Genomic DNA, 26,076 nt, shown 5'->3' on the forward strand with positions numbered 1-26,076 from the left:
TACATACATATATATATATATATATATATATATATATATATATATATATATATATATGTATGTGTGTGTGTGTGTGTGTGTGTGTGTGTGTGTGTGTGTGTGTGTGTGTATATGTATATATATATATATATATATATATATATATATATGTGTGTGTGTGTGTGTGTGTGTGTGTGTGTATATATATATATATATATATATATATATATATATATATATATAAATAAATACATATACATATACATATCTATATATGTCTATGCTTGACTGACACTGACATGTCTGCCCAGCTGTGTTATAAATGGCACAGATAGGACTCAACACCCTGTACGCATCACATGCCATGGCTACCTCAACTATACTACCACAGTCAACAGAACATGCTTGGTTACAGGTCTCCAAGACAGACACTAACCATGTTATGTAATACATGTTGCATACATATCAACTGGAGCAACCCATGAGCCCTCTGCAGGAGGCACCCAGAGGATTGGCTGATGCATGTCACTCTCACCCTGAGGGTCATCATCATGGTGTCTGTAGATAGATGGCCTGCTGGCACATGGCAGGTGGCATGATATCACTGTACACACATCCCCTACACTTCCCATCTCTCCATGGTCAATAGCCAGGTACACACCTAAGAACACCTGCACCGATGAACCCCAGTACTGACAAATGTGAACATGTGCATTACTGAGCATATCAGTGTCTATGTGTTAGTAAACCTGTAGTTGGGAATACTCTGAGGCCCTTCGCACCCACCGCAACACCCATTGCCATAGTTAGATGTGGCTGCTGCTGTACCGGATATTACATGTACCTTGTTACACTCCTCTCACAAAGGGCTACCTGAGTCTTGCAGTACCAGCACAACACTGTTGCACAAATGGGTTGATAGGTATGGGATACGCACTGAGTTCTGGCAAGTGTATGTGTGCATGTGTGTATATATGTAGGGTACAGCATATTGAGGCCACATGCTCCTATTACAATACACATTGCCACACAGTATTAGGGATAGTGATGTTGCTGCCTATAGGAGAAGAATGACAATGCATCACCCTACTATGCCTGTGGCATGTGCATTATATGCATATCCCTGTAGTAGCACTCTTGGAATGGACAAGGGGTTGTATTGCAGTCCTGGTCAATGTGTGATGGTTTGTATGTCAGAGTGCCATCATGGGTTCCAGTGCGTACAATATCCACAGTGGTGTGTGGGTGCTGGGTATACTGTCATTACACCATAGTACCCCTGGTACATGTCCCATGTACCACTGTATGGTGACCACTGTCACCATCAACCATACAGATAACTGAAAACACTATCCTGCCACACTGACAAGGTAGTTAGCACTGATAGGCCCAGGTCTTTCAGATGTGTGTCTGACTGTTGTGTTTGTCAATGTGTATATGATGGTATGTCACACTATGTATTGTCCACATACAACCATTACATCCACATTACCATACTGTACATGCCTGGGGATGTTCTGCATGCAACATGTAACCTGGCACACACCTCATCATACAAGCTGTGTGGTGTGTGCAATTAAAGCCACACACATCAGTAGCACTACATACCCAGGTAGCGGTCTATTCCCAGTGTTGCCAAGTAAGACTGTGCATGTATTTGGAGGGATCTACTTCAGGTTGCAGAATATACATGCCCCAGTGGGTCATCTGTCCCAGAACAGTGTGGCATATGCTAACAAGTCACATGTATCATCCTGTGGACGTACATTCCATCACAACTACTGCTAGCTGTGTAAATGGCGTCTTCCCCACTGTAGAGGTGTGCAGTGATACTCAGGTTTATATATATAGCTGGGTGTGTCTGTTGTGGACACAGCCAACATCATTGTGGTTACTGTTGAGTGTATCCCCTTGTGTAGCTGGCCATAATACTGTACAGTTCATGTTAACAGGTTACATATGTGTCTGTCACACTATCTGTGGTTCCTCAGAACCTCTCATCCTCCAAAGAGTAGGGGTGTGTCGCTCACACCAGCACACATATGTTTACCGTGTTGAGGATTGCAATACATTGGGGAAGGGGACATATACCCTGCCAGTACCATTGTCAGTGACATTAAACTAGTGGGCTGCTTATTCCATAATGTGTTGTTCTGAGTAGTCTGGCTTGTGTAATTACATAGGCTACAATGGGTTCCTTGCACAGGTACATACATCCATGTGTACAGTATTCACTGTGTAGTGCATCAAAACCTAAGCATCTCTGTGTGTTATACACAAACATGCGGTGTGTACCACCCAGTACAACTACAATTGTCCACTGTAGAAGGGCTGCTAACAGCAGCCACCATGCACTCACCTGTATACACCACCCCCAGACCTATCGGCCATGTGACACAGGCAGCAACTGTTATACAGACCTATGACATGTGTTCACCAGTACCCAGGATATGACACAGCCAAGGTGTCATCACAGTGCCATGCCCCTTGTGAGATATCACAGCAGACCATCCTCCTGCTGACACATGGACACCTACAACACAAATGGATAACATCATGGAGACCACAATCACTTAGTATTACTAACAGCTATAATGCATCATGGCTGGACAGCTACACTACCTGACATGTACGCATTAAACGTTACTGCTGACAACATGTTATACAGCATACATTGGTACTCTGTAGTACAGTTACCGTGTACATCAGAACCATATTAACCTGTCCTTGCATCGATGTTATGGATGAAAGGGATGTGGCACAGGTATCATCATATGCACAGGATGTGTTGTTGGTTTGCCACAGACCTTGGCTGGGCCATACATTTGACACCATGTGTGTGAGTGAGGGGTTTTAATTTCTGATATGGCCATGGTGATGTGGTGTGTGTCGGTATGGAGTTTCCCTAGGTGTGTTGGCATTGTGTGTGAGTATGCATGCACACAGTTTAGCCATGTGGCTGCCCTATATAGGTGTTTGTTGTACAGCTGCAGACCATACCTGGCAGGGTGTACAGTTCACTGTCTCTGACCATGGACACAAGCTCTGTGCCTGCCAGGGGTTCCATGGGCACATCCAGGTAAAAGCCTCAATATGCTACTCTCCCCTGATGATGACAAATGTCCGCTGGAACCAGGTCCCTCCTGGGACTGGCCAGGGCCACATGCACATGGCCTGCTGTGGTGTGGGGTGGACAGCACCCCCCCTGCAGTGCTGGGGCTGGTACTGCCACTATGGGAGCGGATTGGTGTCCTTGCACATCCACGTTGACCTCCAGATGTTGGTGTTGCTGGCCTACGTCCACATGGCCATTGCACCACTCCCACCAGATGCTCTAGCACAGACAATCCACAGTCGAGGAGGGCCACCATCTCTCCATGACCTCTGTATAATAACGGAGAGCACCTGAAAGATCACAGATGTTGTCACTTACAGTTGAAAAAGCAGCCCTCTGCAGCCTCAGTACTTGTCTGGTGCACCTTTCCAATATGTGCCTGCACCTCCATGACAGCCTGAAACATGTGTCCGGTGGTACTAGATGTGGCACTTCTGCCAGGGGCACAATGACCAGCAGCCCTCCCACGTGATCCCCTGTACATCTGCCTATGTGGTACCCTGCAGACATCCGGTTATGGCTGCGGTGTCCAGACACAGCAGCCATTGATACCACACTGTCCTGTGCACTGCCACCAACCGCCAACTGTCTCTCTGCTATGGCCATTGGTGATGGGGTATCTATAGGCACTGTGACTGTGTGCGGGGATGGGGTGGATAACAGAGGGATGTCAAATGATGGAGCAGTTTCGGCCTCTGATAACCCGCCTGTGCCTCAACACACCTATCATCATTTTCAGTGTCTGTATGTACACCAACATCCTATTGCATGCAGGAGGGACCCTAACCCACCTCATCATCTGTGAGGGGAAAACAAGAAATGCACTTTAAGACTTGTACATCATTGCTTAATAGTACACACATACACACACACACACACACACACACACACACACACACACACACACACACACACACACACACACAGATACACCCTGACATTCCACCATAATACCTACCTGCTCCTGAGTTTACAGACTGTACCAAGTTTATTGTCTTAGGTTCCCCATTTTGCATCACACTTGGAAACTTACACTCATTAATACCAATAATTAACATATCATTCTTCTAATTGCCTAGACAAGTGACCACAAAACATGACCTGTTACTCCATTACATCTTTGACTTAATTGGAGTCGGTTTTACAAGGACTCACTGCTGTCATCCAGTGTTCACCCTGGGTTTGTCCAGACATGGTGAGCATGGTCCCCATATGTTAGGGGCTACTACAGTCACTCAATAATGTCATGCGCTGGAGTGCCATATGTAACTATTGCTCAGTAGATGCAAAAATATGTTGCTCTATTAACTTATTATATGCACAACAGTAATATTTGGATAAACTCACTGGTGTTGTCTAGTATTTCCCCAATGTATCTGTAGTGCTGCATATGTGAGTATTCTTTCATCTTTCTGCTGATTGCAGTTTTAACAGTATAGCTGGTGTCTAGTTTCCCTCCCAATGTATGTTCCATGCTATAGATCTTATTATACTATCAGCTGTCCTGAAGTTACATATCAGACATCTTTTCCTTGTGTCTCATGTGTCAGTCCATGTCCATGTACTGCACGATTCTAAAGGGAAGTTGAGATGTATGACAAACTCCACAATCACACATGTGCATACATGGACCCACACACACACACACACACACACACACACACACACACACACACACACACACACACACACACACACACACACATCCTATATGCATCAACCTCCCTCCACTACACCAGATTGCACTTACAGGCAAAACAACCTCCCACACACACACTTACAGGTGAGTTTGCACAAAAATATTACACACAGATCTCCCATTACCCATCTGTCAACATGCATAACATATGGTACTCAACAGCATGCAGTGCAGCTATAGTCAATCCATGCTAGCAACAGTATAAATGTGTGTGATGCATGGGCTGTGTTAGTAGGTGATGCCCCTTCCCCTGGAAAACACTGCACCAATGTACACAGTATTGCTGTGCACCTGTTCAGCACCATGCCATGTACTGTGCACCATACCTCCCAGGTGTACACACCATTGCTGAATGTGTATTACTGTCAGTTATGTCTGCTCTGCTGCTCACAACCCCTATGTGTTTGTCTGAAACATACCTGGGATGATATGTGGACAGATATCATTTGTGAATACCTGATGTCTGATTTACAGATGTCATCATCAGCAGTGCATGTATGACCAATACATTACAATTACACTGACAACCATCAAACCTTACCGTGGCTATGGGGAGTGTACATACCCTTATTGATATGATGCCCTCTTCCTTGATATGCCATGGGACCACATTATTGCATATGTTAACATTACATGAGCCTAATATGTGACATATGTCCTGTACAATCAAATGCAGTTACAATCAAATGCAGTGTCAAACAAACGTGTTAGTTGTGCTGATGCTGATCGAGATGCATACACTTCATGGGTGTATATGTGTGCATGCCCTTATCATGATGGTTTGTTGCACCTATTGTTATGTGTACTACAGCAATCACTATACCTGGCAGGGGTAGACTAGCCTGGGCCTTCTGTATTTGCCAGTATATGGTCAGTCTGCCCTACACATGTCCCCCAACTCTGCATGATTGCAGGGTCAACTCATGTGCACAGCCCTTGGAGTTCACACACTGCTGTCACTATTGTTGTGGAGTGAGGATTATGTTTGCCACAGTTCCTGACTCTGATTGTGTGCAGATACAGCCTTTCATAGCATCCTTTGGTTCCCTGCTGCAGTGCACTGTTGTGTCATGGTGACACCCCCTCCCCACCTTCAGCCTTTTTGCAGATGATTGACAGCTATGGCCTACACATGTGTCAGTTTGCAGTGTCCCAAACACTGAACACCACATGTAACAGCCTAGTCCCAGCTAATGAATGGCAAACATATAGGTGTACACTGACACCGGCACAGTACAGATGGGGATGGTGGGCCTGAGGTGTGGTGAGGTGTTGTTTGTGCAGCACATGTATCGTGCATGATATTGTCTGTAGGTTTCCAAACGTGGTCTTGGTACACCAGTACACATTGCAACTCATGCCTTTTGGGGACCTCTTCTGTTATGCATACACTACCTGTAGAGAGACCTGGCTGATGTTTCCTGTGGTACAACTGTCATATCTGATTACCCTAACCCATGGGTCACACTTATGCAGAGTCCAGGCAATTACTGACAAGGGTACTGCACAGCTAGTACTTGCTAAATATTCCTGCAACTCCCTCAGTGTTGTGGCATGTTACAAGGCAGCCTGCATAACCGGTTTGCTACATGTGACATCATCTGTCTTGGATGGCCATCTGTTTATTTCCTACATTATTCCTGTCCCATACATCCTCGCCACATACATAACTATCTGCACTGTTTGCTATGGTATATGCAATGGTAAGGTATGGCTACATGTCCAACTCCTGGGTGCTACCTATTAGGTATGGGGCCCACGTCATAGCATGTAAGATGTGTGCAAGCCACAGCTGCATCTGTTGCAGGTGAGTGGGCACATTTGATGGCCAAATGTCTTGGACAGCAGACCAATTCTTGGTGTGCCATTGGGGACGTGTACTTGTTGGAAGATGCATTTCTATGACAAATGCATGTGTTCAGTACCTCAACAGCTGCTTCCACTATATTTTATCTGGAGTGTGTGCACACATATGCTTCCAGTGTTTGTGATGGTATGTATTCCCCATTTTTGCTGTCCTAACATACAATTCCATATTACACACTCATTGCTCATGTTAGGACCATATTGCAGGTTGTAAGAGTTGTGGACCGCAGTATTGTGGTATGCCATAGTGTAGATCTGTAACAGTTGCCATTGTAATACTGGTCTATACAAGGTTGTAGCACTGTATAAGGGTGATGGTTCACACATGTCCCTACTGTAGGCCATTTGTCCCACCATTATGTTCATCTCTGTGCTCACATTTTGCAATGACAGGATGTTAGTTATATTGCAGGAGTTTGACATACCCTTCAGATGCACCATCAAGGTGACCACTGTGATGCAGTGCAGTTAACAGCAACAATACATGAACATGTACGGCATTCATTATGGATAGGTGTGTTAAATGTGTGCATGGAATATACCATAGCCATAATATGACAGGTGTATTGGCAAACCTGAACAAACACCATACTCACCAGCTACAGGCTACTGCCTTGGAGGTATACCAGAGGGACCTACATAAGTGTGTGAGAGATGTGATGTCAGTAGCCACAGCTGTGGCATTGGTACAGGGTGGGTGCAGCATTACAGTACATCAACACTACAAGCCCACATTACTACAGCTTATGCACATCTGTTTATTACTACTACCCAGCAACATACTATATATATATATATATATATATATATATATATATATATATATATATATATATATTTAATCTCACATATGCATGATCTAACTATACAGATGCAGATGTATACACATCAGTGGTCTACTGATGTGCCCTGTGGCCTTACCTGCACGATTCTCTGCCATTGTGTGGGTAGCACCCACCTCCACTATGCTCTCTACCAGGTGTTGTGTGTGCGGGTGGGCAGGTGACCTGAGGCTGGCAAGGAGCTCCTCAACATGTGCAGGGGGATGGATGGCATGACCCCCTCCACTGTTGTGAGCTGATCCCCCTGACTGCAACAGCATGTCGACGAGCAATGCGAAGTAGGTCTGTGCAATGATGCCGACCTGCTCATAACTGTGGTTATGCAGGCCGACATCATTTACCCTGTACAAGAGATTGTTCCACAGGGCAGTCTGCTCCTGCTGCTCATGGGCTGTTTGGCCAAACAACACCTGGTAGTGCTGCACCGGGTGTGTGATGATGACCTACTTCTTGTCCGCTGTATAAACAGGAAACCTCTCACGGGACATCTTGCCTGAAAGACATAAAGATGGAAACAGGTCTGAGGACCTCATACAGCATGGTTATCATAGTTTTTAATATACATCTCTGTTTACTCCCCAACATGTCTGCAACAACAATCTGATCACACATCTCAATAGGCATGTCTACAGAATACCTACCATTGGGTCATATATCGTATTGTACCACACTATGTGCTATGTGTTAGTAGCCATGTTCCCTGTGGGGAGACTATCATTGCTGGCCTGTTGCAGACAATGTCACCTGCATGCAATTGTAAGGCCCACTATGGTTCCATATATGCATGTGGTCTGTTTGCTATGTGATTGCTGCACACCTGTTGTCTTGTGTTATTGGGGATATATATGCATGCTGTTGAACATGATCCAGGAATGTGTGGACTATTGCTACCCATATATGTTCTACAACAGTGACACAATAGCATGTTTAGGTAACAGTTGCCAGCAGAACCACCTCTCCCACCTCATCTGGCCATGTTACCAGGCCACATCACATGTGGGACCCACCCTGTGGCCTCCTCATCTACTGGTCCTGCACTACCTTCAGGTGGAACCACTTCAGGGGATGATGTCTTCCTTCTCCCAGGGAGCACACACAGACATGATCCTGTCACCCGAGGTCAGGTCCAGGGTCTGGTGCATAGGGATCTAAATAGAGACTTGGGGGATGTGCTACAGCACCTTGAGGCTCTCAGTACACACTCACAGGGTCCACATGCTCCTCCTGCTCACCCTCCAGTCCAGGCACACTCATGGCCGTGGCACTGACGTTGTGACTGGCAAAGGGTGGAGGCCTTGTTCCCATTGTTTCCATATGGGGGCCCATTGGGCTTCCACATCACAGATGACACTTCCCATCCAGGGTGTTTACCCACCACATGTGTCATATACCACCCCTGTAGGCTGTCTTCTCTATCTTCCAACCCAACCCACCTCCACAAATATACCTGCTATCCTTCCCCAAATTGCCAATCCCACCTTCACAAACAAGGGCAATGTGTTCCCAACATGGAGGTCACACGTGACATAACTGTCCATTCTGCACACACTTACTGCTGTATACATACGTGTGTATTGATATATGTGATGTTCCCTCACACATAGCATGCAGCACTGTGATGCAAAACTAGGAAACATGTATTTATATAAATAAGTGTGTGTGTTTTTATATATGTAGACATACATACACACATACACACCACACACACACACACACACACACACACACACACACACACACACACACACACACACACATATATATATGTGTGTGTGTGTGTGTGTGTGTGTGTGTGTGTGTGTGTGTGTGTGTGTGTGTATGTATATATATATATATATATATATATATATATATATATATATATATATATATATATATATATATATATATATATATATATATATATATATATATATATATATATATATATAAAATAGGTGTCTGCATATCTATAGACATACATGTATATATATATATATCTACACACACATATAAATATATCTATATATATATATATATATATATATATATATATATATATATATATATATATACACACACACACACACATACACACATGTATATATATATATATATATATATATATATATGTGTGTGTGTGTGTGTGTGTGTATATATATATATATATATATATATATATATATATATAGATATATATATATATATATATATATCTATATATATATATATATATATATATATATATATATATATACACTCTAACTCTCCTTCCTGCTCAGTTGCACTGTTCTGCCTTGCTACAACACAGACAGGTGCCACATGTGGAAACAGCCTAACATTAGGGGGGTATATATAGGGGCAGATTGCAGGTAAGCCTAGTACACACCTATGGCATTTCTGCATGCTACATTACACATTAACTTCATTGTCTTGCAAGTGGTGGGATTTGAAACCCATGTGTCCATCATAATGGCATTACTTCCACCACCAGCTATTGGCCACACTAATATACATGTTTTGCATTACACAACACACACTATGATGGCTTACGTCTTGTCAGTCAGTGCTGATCTGCACAGTTGACAGTTATGGCCCACTGCCCACAAGGAGAGACACTATTGTCCATAGCAGTTGTTCCACTGGACATCATTACAACAACACCTGATGGCAGATATAAGTCATTCCACATCATCTATCCCATTATTATGGACCAAGTACTACATTCAATTACATGCATATATATTTCACATACCTGTTGTGGGAATGATGTCTCCTTTGTATAGTTTGCTGGATGGATGTTTTTTTTTTTATTCATTTTGCTTGTTTGTTTTTTTTTTTGGCTTTCACTCTCTCTCTCTTTCTCTCTCTCTCTATCTCAGTCTCTCTCCAGTAAATGGACTGAGCTGCTTTGAATAGATTGCAGCATGGATTCTGTAGGAGATACACATGATCAGGTGATGGCCTCTGCACCAATCAGTGTCCTCCACTTGCTACCTGGATGCAGCATGCTGTGTAGTGCTTCCAATTACCACTGTCATGGCAATCCACTACTACAAATCCCTACATCATGTGGGCATGGTCTCTTTACCATTCCTATGTGGAGGACATCCTTCCTGTGCGTGGGCAGCAGTGTTACAGACAGCAGGTAGCAATAACTCTTGCAAGAGGATTTGCAGACTCAGGCCAGCTACATATTTGTATAAGGTTCCAAACCTACAGACAGTGTGAGTAGTGTTGTTATATGCATTGTATAGCACCAGTGTTACAGGGTGTGTGTGTACATAGTAGTTTAACATGGAATGCTGTCTGTCTGCATAGGTTTCGACTGTGGGCCTATCCACATGATGGCCAGAGGTGTGCCTGTTATGTTTTGTCTATCCACCACACAGGTCTTGTGTCAGATATACGACCAGCATTGTGTTTATTGAGTGCTATCAGTACATGGCTACATCTATTTGTGTTTCTGACTTCGTATTCCTGACTAAGGGTATGTTGCAGACTATCCTGTAGCACCAGCAACTTTCTCAGTGTATGACAACACTATTTCACATATGGGCATGTGTCCTGGCCTATGTCCTCCACCTGTATACCAGGCTTTGTCCATGTGCCATGCAGTAAGTGGTTGTTATGTAGTGGCCTGTAATTATGTCATGCTGCCATTCCTGCCATCATTCCAGTGCTGTTGTGGCCCCCATACAAATTGTGGGATAGGATCTATATATATATATATATATATATATATATATATATATATATATATATTTATATATGCATATATATATATGTGTGTGTGTGTGTGTGTGTGTGTGTGTGTGTGTGCGCGCGCGTGGGCTTCATGTGCCCTTCTGCAGTCCAGAGGTCAGTGTGTGTAATAATGTTATATGCCATTGTAAGTGAGTCTATGGGGGAGGGATATGCACCATATTTAACCTAGGCTGTTACAACATGTGAAGGATATCGGTAGTAAGCCGCCTTAAGGTATATGGCTCGACATTACCATACATTTCACCTTGGGAACATTGGTGACATAGTGCATACTGTCATACAGACTGTTCTGTTTGACAGTGTGATTGTGATGTTTTCAGTTAAGCATTGTTATGTAACAGATACATTCCATTGTGTCAACTTAAGTCTTTTCCCCCTAGGGGTTGAGTACAGAGTGTAACTAGAGGCTGCTGAACTATACATCTGCATTACTTACTGTTGATTGATTGCTATGCTCTGGCCCAGTCTTTCTTGACTGTTGTACTACTTGAAGGCCTTGGCCTGGACAGCAACATATGTTATGCTTTCGGATTACTGTATAAAATGATCTGCTTGAGAGTTGCATTACTTTGTATGTATTTCAAAGTCTTAGCTATATGACACAGCATATACAACTGTAATAGTACACAAATAAACATTTCTTATGTATGCAAACCTGTGTATGGTGTAATATCCTTTGACTTCTCTGTGGGTATATGTTTCAGGCAGCAATTGTCTTTTGTATGAGTGACTCATACACTGTCCATTTGAAAAGGTGGCAACTGTAGGAATACTGGCTGTTCAATATGCTGTGCACCCTCTAAATATGTATCTTCCTATACATATCTATGTGTGTGTATGCAGTTACATATACATCTATATATATATATATATATATATATATATATATATATATATATATATATATATATTTATATATATATATATATATATTTATATATGTGTGTGTGTGTGTGTGTGTGTGTGTGTGTGTGTGTGTGTGTGTGTGTGTGTGTGTGTGTGTGTGTGTGTGTGTCAGTGTATATGTATCTTTGGTATGTTTATTGTTTCCACATTGTACATTCCCTATGGTAGCCAGACTGTACTGCATGATATGTTATCGTTACCATCCTTACATCATACAGGTGGGATGGATTACTGTTAACGTCTTGCGGCCATGTTGTGTAGGGTCCTGGGTATGGGACTTGCAACAGTTGGCATTGTGTTGCAGGGAAGATCTGTCTGGCTGTGGGGGAGGGGTGTTATCAATACTTACAAGAGGTATTTAGCTTGGGCCCCCTCACCCCCATTAATGGTGCCTTTGGTCATATGTGTATTTGTTATGTTCTCTTTTATATCTATAGATAGATATCTGTGTGTGTATATGTATATATATATATATATATATATATATATATATATATATATATATATATATATACATATATATGTAGACATATATATCTATATATTCCCTACGATAAACATAACACCACACACACACAACCAAACACATAAACACACCTACCCTTAGTATATGCAGGGGGGTAAGGCCCCTGCACCCCCCATGTGGAGGGCTGTGCCCCCCCCACACCCCCCTACATATATATACTAACTCCAAGGTCACACAACACTCCAAACCACACACAACTCAGAATTGCACATTCCACAGCCCCCCCCCGCACAAACACACATCACATACAAACAACAGCACTCCGAACACTAACACATTCACACTGCACAACACCTAACCTAACCCACACCTCAAACACCCCATCACACTCAAACACACACAAATCCTCCCCAAAACTTCAGAAACAGTACACTTACCTAACACGTTATCTGTACCGCGGGTTCAACATAATCCATTCAACACTTCCGGGTTCGTGGTTTCCATCCATTCTACTTTACAAGCTCGAAATTCTAAAATTCGATATTTCAGCATTTTGAGCATGTAAAGTGAACATATATATATATATATATATATATATATATATATATATATATACACACATACATACATGCACACACACACACACACACACACACACACACACACACACACACACACACACATACATCTACATGTATAACTACATTTCCTGTACTGATGAATGACTGTGCTGAATGATATGTTTATGAAAAAGCATGGTTATGTAGATCTGACATACTTAGTGGTAAACCACTTTGGCTATGGTGTGCAGGGTCTTGGGTTTGAGCCTTACAAAGGCTGTTTATTTTGTTGTTGGGCAGAACAAGGGCCATTGGATCCAGAGTGATTAAAGCACTTTTAAGCATTTGTAAATGGGTTTGAGTGGGTTTGCGTGAAGGTAAGCACTGTTAACTTTCAAAAGTCAAAAGCAAAACTGGAAAACCAATAAATAAACCAACCCGGCAAATCAGGACCCGAAATCCAATAGCAGTATAGTCCACAAAGTTATATTAATTAGCGGTAGCCAAATAGTTTGAAAAAGTAAAGATCTTTATTGAAACCAAACAGTAAACCAAGCGCTTTCACCTGAATACTATCGGGCTTTTTCAAGGATAAGTGTATAGACATTGCTGCAGACATCCTTAAATAGTCTAATTCATGTCACATGATGAGACTAATTAATTTGTTATTAAACTTGTTATTAAATCCTACGGTCCTAAAAGAACAGTAGTCTAAAATTTAAAAATCAAGATATATATGTAAATTGCTTATAAAAACTTTCATTTAGATTTTAAAAAGTGAATAATAAAAACTACAAACCTCCTAGTTAGGTCATTTTTATTATTCACTTTTTAAAATCTAAATGAAAGTTGTTATAAGCCATTTACATATATATCTTGGTTTTTAAATTTTAGACTACTGTTCTTTTAGGACCGTAGGATTTAATAACAAGTTTAATTACAAGTTAATTAGTCTCATCATGTGACATGAATTAGACTATTTAAGGATGTTTGCAGCAATGTCTATACACTTATCCTTGAAAAAGCCCGATAGTATTCGGGTGAAAGCGCTTGGTTTACTGTTTGGTTTCAATAAAGATCGTTGCTTTTTCAAACTATTTGGCTACCGCTAATTAATATAACTTTGTGGACTATACTGCTATTGGATTTTGGGTCCTGATTTGCCGGGTTGGTTTATTTATTGGTTTTCCAGCTTTGCTTTTGACTTTTGGATCATTCTTAGCCATGGCAGAAGGGACGGAACCCGGCAGTTTAGCGGAAACGCCTACACTTCTGAGGGATGACGTGGATACAGCGCCAGTCACTCGTAGTGAATTCAATCAAATGTTGAATATGTTGACACAATTGACGAACACTATCAATGAACGGAACACTATCTCAGATAGAGAGGTTCCATGCAACCAAATGCAGTTGGCAGACAAGTCTACGAGACGCACTATTGTTGGGGCGACACATCTTAATTCCAACATGGTTATTAATGGACCTGGTAACCATCTAGGTCCATCTGGCCAGATGGTCCAATCCAGAATCAACACTCCTACCACTAATTTGAGTAACTCCGAGATGAGGAACTTTGATTTTGGAGCATGGACCACTAAACCGTTTCTTTTTAAATCAGGTACTGTAAACAAAGACTTTGATACGAACATTGAAAATCTACTTAGCGATTTTAAAGATAAACTTTACATGTATAAAAACAACCAAATGGAAATAGATTATTTGAGAGAATGTTTACATGTACAACGGGTACCGAAGGGCCTACGTTTTTTTCAAATTCCCAAATAATGTGCAGTCGGGTTCGAGGTTGTATGACCAGTTATGTGAAATATTTAAAAAAGCAGGTTTAGAAATGTTGAATTGTATGATCATGGACTATGAAAAGAAAGCAGACAAATTATTGAATTAATTGAATGTTTTGAACAATAGGCTGACTAGTGATGTAAAATTTTTAAGTACTAAAAATGAATATGAAAGAACATTTGAGGAGGTTGACCAACATTGTTTAAGAATATTGAACCGTAAAATAAGGAAATTAGAATGGGATTTAATTGAATACCGTGAGGGTAGAGCTTTCCCTTTGCCTAAGACTAGAAATTGGGGCATCAATAATTTTGAAAATGTTTTTTTACAAAGAGAATGAAAGCAGCATTCAGAATAATCATGTTAACTTAGGTTTGGAAGCTCCAAGGCGAAGTGAAAGGATTGCGGAGAAAAGTAGGAATCTATCCACACAGGATTTTCATTATCCCCACAGGGGGGAGGGGGGTGGAGATACCAACGCAACAATTGGAATCAACCTCAGAAATAAGTCTGCTTCCAGTAATACCTTTGTCTTTTGAGACATTTTTAGTGAAAGCAAAACAAATTGTGTTTAGAAGTAACAATTTTACAATATATAATTTTACAGATATGGAACTCACACAAGACTTTTTTGATCTATTTTCCAAAGGATTTCAATATATCCCTATTAAACCAGTTTTTACCCCTAATATCTTGATTGATTTAAAACTATTCATGAGACAATTGAATTTGAACATATTTTTTAAAGGACAAAAGACTACTGCTAATGAACTAACAAGGAAAAGCATTTTTAATCCCCCTATGCACCCAACCTTAAAAGTTTTTGAAGAGTTAGTTGAAAGGGATATTAGGGGAATAGAACGGCAAACAAACAATAACACCCCTAACAATTTGAGTGATAAGGAGGTAGAGTTGATTAATCGTTTAAGACAGGAAGGGTGCAGGGTTATGAAACCTGCTAAGGGGGGTGGAACAGTCTTGATGTATAAGGCAGATTATGAGGCCAACATGCACAATATGTTACAGAATGGGAATCAGTACGAGCTAGTTTCCAAAAATGAAATAAACATTGCTTATGCTAAAATTAAATACCAGTTCTATGACCACCTCTTGCAGAAAGTTATAAATGAACAACTTTACAACTATTTTTTTGTGGATAAACCAAGAATTGCACACATTTTTGGTATTCCCAAGACGCACAAGACTTTAGAACCACTTAAATTTAGACCAATAGTGGCGGGATCAGGTAGTATTACGGAACCGCTGGCCAAATACATTGACACAATTTTAAAACCTTTTTCTAACTTCCATAGTTCATATCTGTAAGAATTCTTGGGATTTTTTGAGACAGGTTGATCAAAGTTTATTCAACTCTCAAGTCTTGTTGGTCACAGTGGATGTGGTGGAGCTTTTTCCAAGTATTCCACATAGAATAGGACTAGAATGGTTTGATCAGATTTTGGCAACTGAGGTGGGATAAACCCCCACAACTGTCAATCTGATATTAGAGTTCATGGAAATTGTCCTAGAGAACAATTTCATTCATTTTAATGGAGAATTTTATCATCAAAGAAAATGTGTGGCAATGGGCGCCTCGTGTGCCTCCTTATATGCAAATATTGTTCTGTACTTTTGGGAAAAGAAATTTGTTTTTTCCAGTAAATGGTATCAAGACATTTTGCATTATAGAAGGTTTTTAGATGATATTTGCATTTTTTGGAGGGGTAGTGAGGAGAGCTTTTTTAAATTTATACATTATATTAACAATACAACAGCGTTTCTAAAGTTTACACACAATATAGACAAGAATGACTTGCATTATTTGGATATAACCATTGCTAAAGACCATGGTAATCAATGTTTTCAATCCAAATTATATAGAAAGAGTTCATTCTCCAATTCCTACCTTCACTACAATAGTGGACACCCGCACTTCCAAAAAAGGGGCATCATCAAGGGACAGTTGATCCGGGCTTCTCGAATGTGTAGTACATTAGAGGACTTTAATGAGGAGGCACACACTCTAAAAAGTTTTTTCTTAGAGAAAGGTTACCCAGACAAGTTATTTGATGATTTGTTACAAGAAATTAGACAAAAAAGGGATACTTTGTACCCCCCATTGTTGGGAACAGGTTCTACAAATCTTTTACAGAAGAACCACCAGAACACAATGGATGGTTGAAACAGTTTTATATACACTTATAATAGGAACTCTAAAGATATTGAGGGGATTGTTTCCAAATATTGGCCTATCCTTAGTCTACATAAAGAAACAAAAACTTTTGTTTCAGAGCGGCCACATTTTGTTAGAAAAAGGAATAAGAACTTGAAGGAAGTTTTTGAAATTAAGCAAATATTAGAGATTGACAGAAACAAAAGGAAAGTTGGTACATATGCATGTGGCAACTGTAAGCAATGCCATGCTATGGTTAATCAGGGTCAGATTAGATTCCTTCTAGGAAATTTAATTTTATTTCAAAAAATACCACAATTGTGGTACAAAAGGGGTAGTTTATTTAGGGATATGTAAAACTGTGATAGTTTTTATGTAGGAAAAATGGAGCGACACTTAAGGAGGAGGATCTATGAACATTTTAATGATGTTGTTAAACAGAAGGAGAGTAATGCCTTTTATAAACAGTCTTTAATATGCAAAGAAATGAACATTAAATTTATTGTATTAGAGCAAGTACCACAAGACACCAGAGGTGGTAGCTGGGAAACAAGGTTAGAATATCGTGAACTATACTGGCAACTGAAATTGAATTCTACCAAGTTTCCTGGTTTGAATGACAATATTAATATTATGAGTGTTTTAAAACTAAGAAAAGCTTGCCTTTAACAACATTATTATTATTATTTTTAACAACATTACTTTTGACAACACTATTAACATTTTTACAGCTACCCTCCTCTTGCTATGCAATATATAGTATATAACATTTTTATATTTCAATATTTCTATATTTTTATATTTTTATATATTTAATCTGATGGCATCACAGGAATTTTACATACATATATTTTATCCCTTATACCTCTTTAACAATACTCGTATTTGTATTTTTGCCTGTATGTTTTTTTCATTTTCTTGCATTGGCATTTATGACATTTTGTTGCTTTTAAAGAAAGGATTCCTTTCCATTAGTTTGACCAGAACCTCCAAGGGATATACATCCTAGTCAGCATAGGGCATTAGTAACACTTTTTACAGGAACTCTGAACCCATTCGTTATAATAGGATGGTTATATTTAATGTTTTGTATGATTTTTAAATACAAACCTCCTAGTTAGGTAGTTTTTATTATTCACTTTTTAAAATCTAAATGAAAGTTTTTATAAGCCATTTACATATATATCTTGGTTTTTAAATTTTAGACTACTGTTCTTTTAGGACCGTAGGACTTAATAACAAGTTTAATTACAAGTTAATTAGTCTCATCATGTGACATGAATTAGACTATTTAAGGATGTTTGCAGCAATGTCTATACACTTATCCTTGAAAAAGCCTGATAGTATTCGGGTGAAAGCGTTTAGTTTACTGTTTGGTTTCAATAAAGATCATTACTTTTTCAAACTATTTGGCTACCGCTAATTAATATAACTTTGTGGACTATACTGCTATTAGATTTCGGGTCCTGATTTGCCGGGTTGGTTTATTCACTGTTAACTTTCAGTTACAGTTTCTTATGCTCAGCTTCTCAATTGCTTAACTTGTGTAGGCATTGCTTACTCCCATGCAAACGGGGTTAAACCCACTTACTACTGCTTAAGTATGCTTACTCCTGCTTACTACTGCTTAATAGTGCTTACTCCCACTTACCCCCACACTAATTTAGATAAAAATGTAACATGGTTCTTGGGAATGTGGTGGATTTGGACACTGTATGGATTTAACATTCATTACATATTATACCTTCGATTTGTATCCCTGATTCATGTGTACATATACTGCATGGGGCACTTGTGTTTATCTGTGGATTTTACATTATTACAATGACACCTCACATTGGCATTTAATGCAGTACTCCATTTCACAAATATATGTTATTTAGTAGGTTATACAACAAAAAATATTGTCCATAAAGTGATTTGACATGGGAAATTGAATGTACTGGAGTGAGACTTGAATCAGCAATGACTGTTCATAAGGCGAATGCTCTAACCACTACAGTATTGCAGTACTGCTTCATTTGCATGTATCTTGATATTTATCTTCTTTTGCCATTTAAGCTACAGTATATGTACCTAAGCAGTGAGCAGACCTGCGCACCTACTGTTAAATTTAATCTGTTTAATAAAACAATAATTGTTTATATTATTATATTTTATATATTGCTCTTATAAACTTGGATGGATGTTGCTGGGGGTATGCAACCCCCTATGAGCAGTCTCACTCTTTGTAATAGCTAAACTGCAGTTCTTGACTGCGGGGGTATGTATATTGTGTTAGCTCTGCTCTCAGACATGCCTCCTGCACTTGTCCATGCTCCATGTCCGTTTAGGAGCTCAGGCTGCGCGCCTTCATTACTATGTATGGCACGCTTCCATGCTGCTCCTAAATGGTTGCTTCCATGCAGAAATAAGCTATTCCTGCATGGAAGTTTACTGAATCTGGTAGGTTAGATTCAAAAATTCTACAGCTTTAATTTCTTCTTGCTTATTTACTGCTTCACCTTTCTCGTTCTGTACATCCATTAGTACACACTAGCTGTACCTTATCTGTCTACTTAAAAAGGAAACTTAATTTCTTTCCTACATATAATAACAGAATCTTTCTTAATCTCTTATATTTGCTTCATTTAACATAATTATCAGTTTTGCTGCATCATCGCCTTTTTATTTTTACTTCCTACAACTGTCTCTAATATCTCACATTATTTCTTATAATTTTTTTTTAACTGTTATACCACAAACATTCTACATTAAGGTGCATATCCTATATTTAATTTGTAATCACCTCACCTCTCAAATCAATTCCTATAAAATCTATAATTTGTAAATGTTATGTAAATACTATCTCCTTTTCGACTTGTAAATACCTATAATTTTGAGCCGTGCTCAGTTAATCTCTTGCATCTGTTGTCTTCTTAAATAATACACTGTGTGTCTAAAATCAGACTATACTGCTGAATGATCAAAAATTCTGGAGCCTTTCCCCCTAGGCCTCCACTGAAAATTGGCTTCATTCCAAGTCGGACTTTCCCGGTTAACAAATGTTAAATAAATAAATAAATAAAAATAAAAAGTGCCATTATTAGTTTCTTTTATTCTCTCACAGAATACAACAAAGTCAATTTTTTCTTACCTTTCCCTTCATATTAAGTACACTGATGTGTCTAGCCTATGCTAAATTGAAATTATGAATATCATTCTTTACATATATTAAATGATTTCCCTTGCATTCTTTTTTCTTCCCCTAATGTCACAATTAAAGACACTGAAAATCATTGCATTCACATTAATATTCAAATGTTGTTTTCAAACTTGACATCTTTATTTTCTTTTAATGCCTGCTGTTAATATGCAATCTATCACAAGTTTTATTACTAGTCCTTTAATGCAATTTAATATCACTAACCTTCCGAAACAAGCACTAGTAACTTTTTGTATTGCAATATAACTTACTTTATAAAATATTATGATTCTACAGCATAAATTATTAACCATAGAACTTATCATCTTCTCTTCCTGCATCTGCTTTAACTTTTTTGTAGTGTGATTTAAATCTGTGTTTAGTAAGTATATTATGTCATATTTCAGTGGTTTGTATCATTGTGCCACAGCAGTTCTTTTGCTTTCATTTCTTATAGTATTTTCATTAAGGAAAAGAAAGGAACAGAAAAACTTATCTTCTACTTTTTATCAGTTTGTCTTTCAAGCCATTTTTCTTTCTGTTTTCCTTTATCTCAATTTCTGATAGTATCATCTTTCATTTTTTTATGCATCTTTTCAGTCTCTTTAGATTTTTTAACATCTTTTGTTTTCAGCTACAACCTGCCATTGTTTATCATGTCCTATTGTTTTTATGAAAACATCTTCCTCCCTTCGTCATCTTCATCATGACCAGGTAATACTGCTCTGCCAGTTAACTCAGCTTGCACAGTTTGCTCCATATTTTAATTTTCAACATTTTCATTTTCATTATTAGAATCACCTAGTGTCAGTGGCCTGACAGGCAGCATGCACATCTTTGTTGCTATAAGATCAGAAAGCTGGAGGTTCTAATCCTAGTCTACATGACTGGAATAATTTTCAAACTGCAGTGCAGCATTAGGGAGTTGTTGCACTGTTTATTTATTTATTTACATTTGTTGACTGGGAGTGTCCGACTGGATGTAGGTCCATTTTCAGTGGAGGCCCGAGGAGAAAAGCTCCACAGTTAAAATATACAGACAGTAGTTACATTGGATTTACATAGCGATTAACAATTTGATTAACATAGCAATTAATTACAAACATAGTTACAGATGAAGAACATAGTACATCAGTAGACAACTAGAATCTTTATCTGCGAAGTACATAACAGATATTAACAATTGTTACAATAAGAAGTTCCTGCTGTATAATAAGTAGTAGGCTTATGAGTATCTGAGCTTGCTATAATCAAGGTAGTTAGTGGGGTGGAAAGAAAGGTAGTGGTTGGATGGGGTGGGTGATATTAGAGTGGGAGTTGCAAGGGCATAGCCAGTATGTTTTTACTTGCACTTTTAGTAAAGGTTTGAAGTGGGTGCATGATGGTACAGAGGAAATTGTCGGCGGGTGGGAGTTCCATAATTTGGCTATGGCACAAGAGAATAGTGTTTCACCAGCAGAGTTATTGGCTTTAGTGATCTGCAAGTGATTTTTATTGCTGGATCTTAGTGGTCTGGTGGTGCGATGGGGTTGGAGTAGATTCTGGAGGGATGGGACATTTAGTGGATGGTTTACTAGTTTGTGGGCAAGTGTGAGTTGATACCATTGAAGGAGGCTAGGGAGTTCAAGTCAGCCCAATTCAGCAAGTGAGAGACAGTGGTGACTATGCTAGGATGCCCCTGTGGCGAGTTTGGTGATTTTGTTGTAGCAAGTCTCTAGCTTGTTTAGATTGCATTGCCTTAGGTTGGTATATATTGGAGAGGCATAAAGTAGGGTGGAGATAAGGTGGGAATTTGCTAATGAAATCTTTGCTGCTTTGGTGAGAAGTTGCTTATTTCTGTATAATGCTCCTAGTTTTTTGTGGACTTTTTTATGGTCATGGATATGTGAATGTCAAATTTTAGTTTATTGTCTATTTCCACTCCTAGCAATTTGGCGTGTTCTGTTGGGTGTATAGTGGTGTTGTCTTTTGCTGTGATGTTAAAGTGAGAGTTGTTTTGAGTATGTTTGGTGGGTTGGAAGATGAGTAGTTTAGTTTTGTTTGGGTTGAGTATTAATTGGGCATTGGATAACCAAGTTTCAACAGAGGAATAGGCTTCCTGTGTTTCTTTTTGCAGTTTGGGTAGGGACTGGGCTGAGCAGATGATGGTTGAGTCATCTGTGAATTGTATGAGTGCACCATGTGTGGTGGCAGAGGCTAGATTATTGGTGAAAATAGAGAAGAGTAGAGGTCCAAGTATGGATCTTTGGGGAACCCCTATAGAGACAGGTAGTTGGGGAGATATGTCATTCTGCCGTACAATGGGTTGTTGGCGGTCAGGCAGGTAACTCTGAAACCAGTTGGTGACTGATTGAGAGAAGGATAGGTTATTAAATACAGAGATGAGTTGTTTGTGTGGGACCATGTCAAATGCTTTAGATAGGTCTAGGAAAGTAGCAGAGGAGAGATAGCCATTGTTTTTTTGCTGAAGGATAGTATTAGTAAAGGAGAGTAAGGCAGTGGTGGTGCTATGGTTTGGTCAGAAACCATGCTGAGTATTGGAAAGGAGGTTGTTAGTAAGGAGGTAGTCTGAGACCTGAAAGTGAATGCATCTTTCTAGTATTTTGGAGAGTGGAGAGAGAGAATAGCTATGGGGTGGTAATTGGTTAGTTCTGTGGAGGGGCCGCCTTTGTGGAGGAGAATTATATGTGATACTTTCCACAGAGTGGGAACATAACTTTCTGACAGAGATTGGTTAATCAAGATGGATACTGGGTAGGCCAGAGCATCAGCTGCGATTTGTAGGTATTCACTTGGGAGGTTGTCTGCTGCTAATTTGGTGGGCTTAAGTTTGGTTAAGAGTTTTTTTTATGTTGGAGGTAGGTACAGGAGAGAAAGAGAAGGCAGTGGGGAGATTACTAGTTGAAGGTGTTGGTTGGAGTGGAGGGGGGTTGTGTTGTTTAGCTAGTGATAGTATGGTTTCTGTGAAGTGTGTGTTGAATGAGGTAGCAATATTTTTGGAGGAGTGAGGGATGTTAGGAGAAGGGGTACTGACTTACCTGGGTGGAAGATGGAGTTTATGGAGGACCAGAATTGTTTGGGGCTGTGTTGGAAGGAGTCTAGGGCAGACTGGTAGTATTGGAATTTGTCCTGTTTCATTAGCTTTTTGACTCTATTGCATAATTCTAGGAATTTCTGTCTAGTTGAAGGGGTTTTGGTTTTGTGCCAGTGCTCCCAGGCTTTAGCCCTGTTTTTCATTTCTGACTTAGTGGTTTTCTGTAGCCATGGGGAGGGTTGTGCTTTGGTTCTGGAAAGTCTTATGGGGGAATGGTAATTAAGGATGCTCAGGAAGGTAGTATTAAAAAATTCAACTGCATCATCAAGACTCAGGTACTTTAGAGGATGCCAGTTACATTCTTTGAGGGATGAGATGAATGTGAATGGGTTAAAGTTTAGTTCTTTATGTATTTGATGATAGATGACAGGTTTAGCTTGGTATAGGTATTTTTTTAGTAGGAATGTTCGGGAGTGATCACTGAGGCTATCTGATAAGCAGCCTGTTATATATGACTGGGGGCTCTAACTGACTAGTATCCAATCGAGGGTAGTGTGCTTGCTGGAGTTTTTATTTATCCTGGTTGGTGACTAGACTAGTTGGGTGAAGCCATGAAGGTTTACATGATGGGTTAGATGGTTGCCAGAACAGGATTGCCAGTCAATATTGAAATCACCTAAAATTATAGTTTCTTGGGGGAGATGGTGGGTAGACCAGCTGAGGAGGTTTTCTAGTGGAGGGATGTTTTGGCCATGTGGGAAGTAGCATCCAATTATGTTGAGGGCTTTGTTCTGGTTTATTTTAAGGTTGGTATGTATTACTTCCTTCTTTGCCTATTTGTGGAGCTGATGATTTTAAGATATGGATGTTTAGATGCTGTTTAAATGTTATAGATACACCGCCTCCTTTCTTGTTCAGCCGGTCTACTCTTAGTATGCCATAACTGGTAGGGTGGATTTGCTCACTGGTAATGTGAGGTTTTAGCCAGGTTTCTGTCAGGTTGACTATATCAGGGGAGTACAAGTCTATGGTGGCATGGAGTTCATGGACTTTGTTGGATATACTTCTAATATTTTGGCTTAGTAGAAGGAAGTCACTTGGCTTTCTATTGGCTGTGATATGGGAGAAGTTGTGGTTTCTAGTCTGATTATGAGGATTGGGGTTGGAGATGGTAGGGCCAGGGTTGGGGTGGATGTCTCCACTTAGGGCTAGTTTTGATATGCATGAGATTATTAGTTTTTTCAGTTTTTGAATGTGTTTGTTTATTAGCAAAACTTTATGATTGTGCTCTGTGGGTAATAGGTATAGTGGGAGGGTTACTATGTTAAGTTTTAGGGATGCTTTATGTTTGAGTAATACAGTTGCTATAATATGCAGGGGGTGCATAGGGATGGTTCTTGAGTTGGTGGGAGGGGAGCTGAGTGAGGGTGAGACATTGGTGGTGTGAGTAGTAGTACAGTGGTAGTGGTTGAGTGGGGGAATGATGGAATTTTGGTAGGATGTAAGATATGCAAGAAGAGTGCATGCAGTAAGAATAGGTAAGTTATGCTTGTACATGTTATCTGAGAAGGAGTGATAGTAGTGGGAAGATGGAGGAGCTAGTATTGGGTTTAGTGCTGTGGTTGGCTATTGGAATGATGGGAGGGGTTTGTAAGAGTAATAAAGGTAGGACCACTGGGGGCGGGAGGAAATAGGGGAGAGGGTGGGGAGCAAAGTGGGTAGAGACCCTGTTAGTTCCTGTTATGAGGGGGCTGGAAACAATCAGGTAGCAGAGTAAACTGATAAATGAACATATGATAGTGAATGTGGAGAGTCAGGTAGGTACCCTGTATTTCCACAAACTATCAGTTAGCTGTGCCCCAGTTAAGCAGTTTTAATAAGTTCTATGGCAGAGCTGAGCATTAGGTGCTCAAAGGGTGGTTGTAGTTTTAAAAATGGTGCCTGCCACAGGTAATATTTATTAACTTTGGGATTGGCTTAAGGTATTAAACAGGGAAGGAGGAGGGGGGAACAAGGGTGTGAGCAGGCAGTTCTTTTGTACTGCTACTAATGAGCCAAAGCAAAGACAAGTTTGTGCTTAAGAAACAATCAGAATTAACCAAGAACTGTTCTGAAACTGTAAGTCATTTCATAACCATTTCTCAGGTGGAAAAACTGGCTAACCTTGTATCAGTAGACTACTGTGGTCTCAGTTTAAATTAACAAACACACAGTATTTGTCAGTTATGGATACTATTTGCTAACAGAAGGGAATAAGAGAGAAAATGGAAGATATGTGTGTGTGTGTGGGGGGCTGCTTACAAGCCAAAGCAGAGTGCTCTCCAGGGGATAATGAATATTGGCTCAAACAGGTAGACACATACTCAAAGTTAACTTTAGCTGTTTGCAGACAGTTCAGACCCGGACTGCGCTTTTCTTATAAAAATGATAAAGGTGGTACCGTAGTTGAATACTTAAGAGTGGTGTTAGGTTCAAAGTTAACTTTAGCTGTTTGCAGACAGTTCAGACCCAGACTGCATTTTTCTTATATGAATGATAAAGGTGGTACCACAGTTAAATACATAAAAGTGGTGTTAGGTTGGAGAGACACTGAGCTCCACATGGGGCCTGTAGCAGTGTTGCTGTGTTGTCCTTTGCATGAGGGGTTAACTGAGGTCCTATCTGCATGAGTTTGTGGTAGATCAGGTGGATAAAAAAATCCTGTA

The sequence above is a fragment of the Protopterus annectens genome, chromosome 5.part0, assembly GCF_019279795.1.
Source record: "Protopterus annectens isolate FY-2018-M chromosome 5.part0, PAN1.0, whole genome shotgun sequence".
In the NCBI taxonomy this organism is placed as follows: Eukaryota; Metazoa; Chordata; order Ceratodontiformes; family Protopteridae; genus Protopterus; species Protopterus annectens.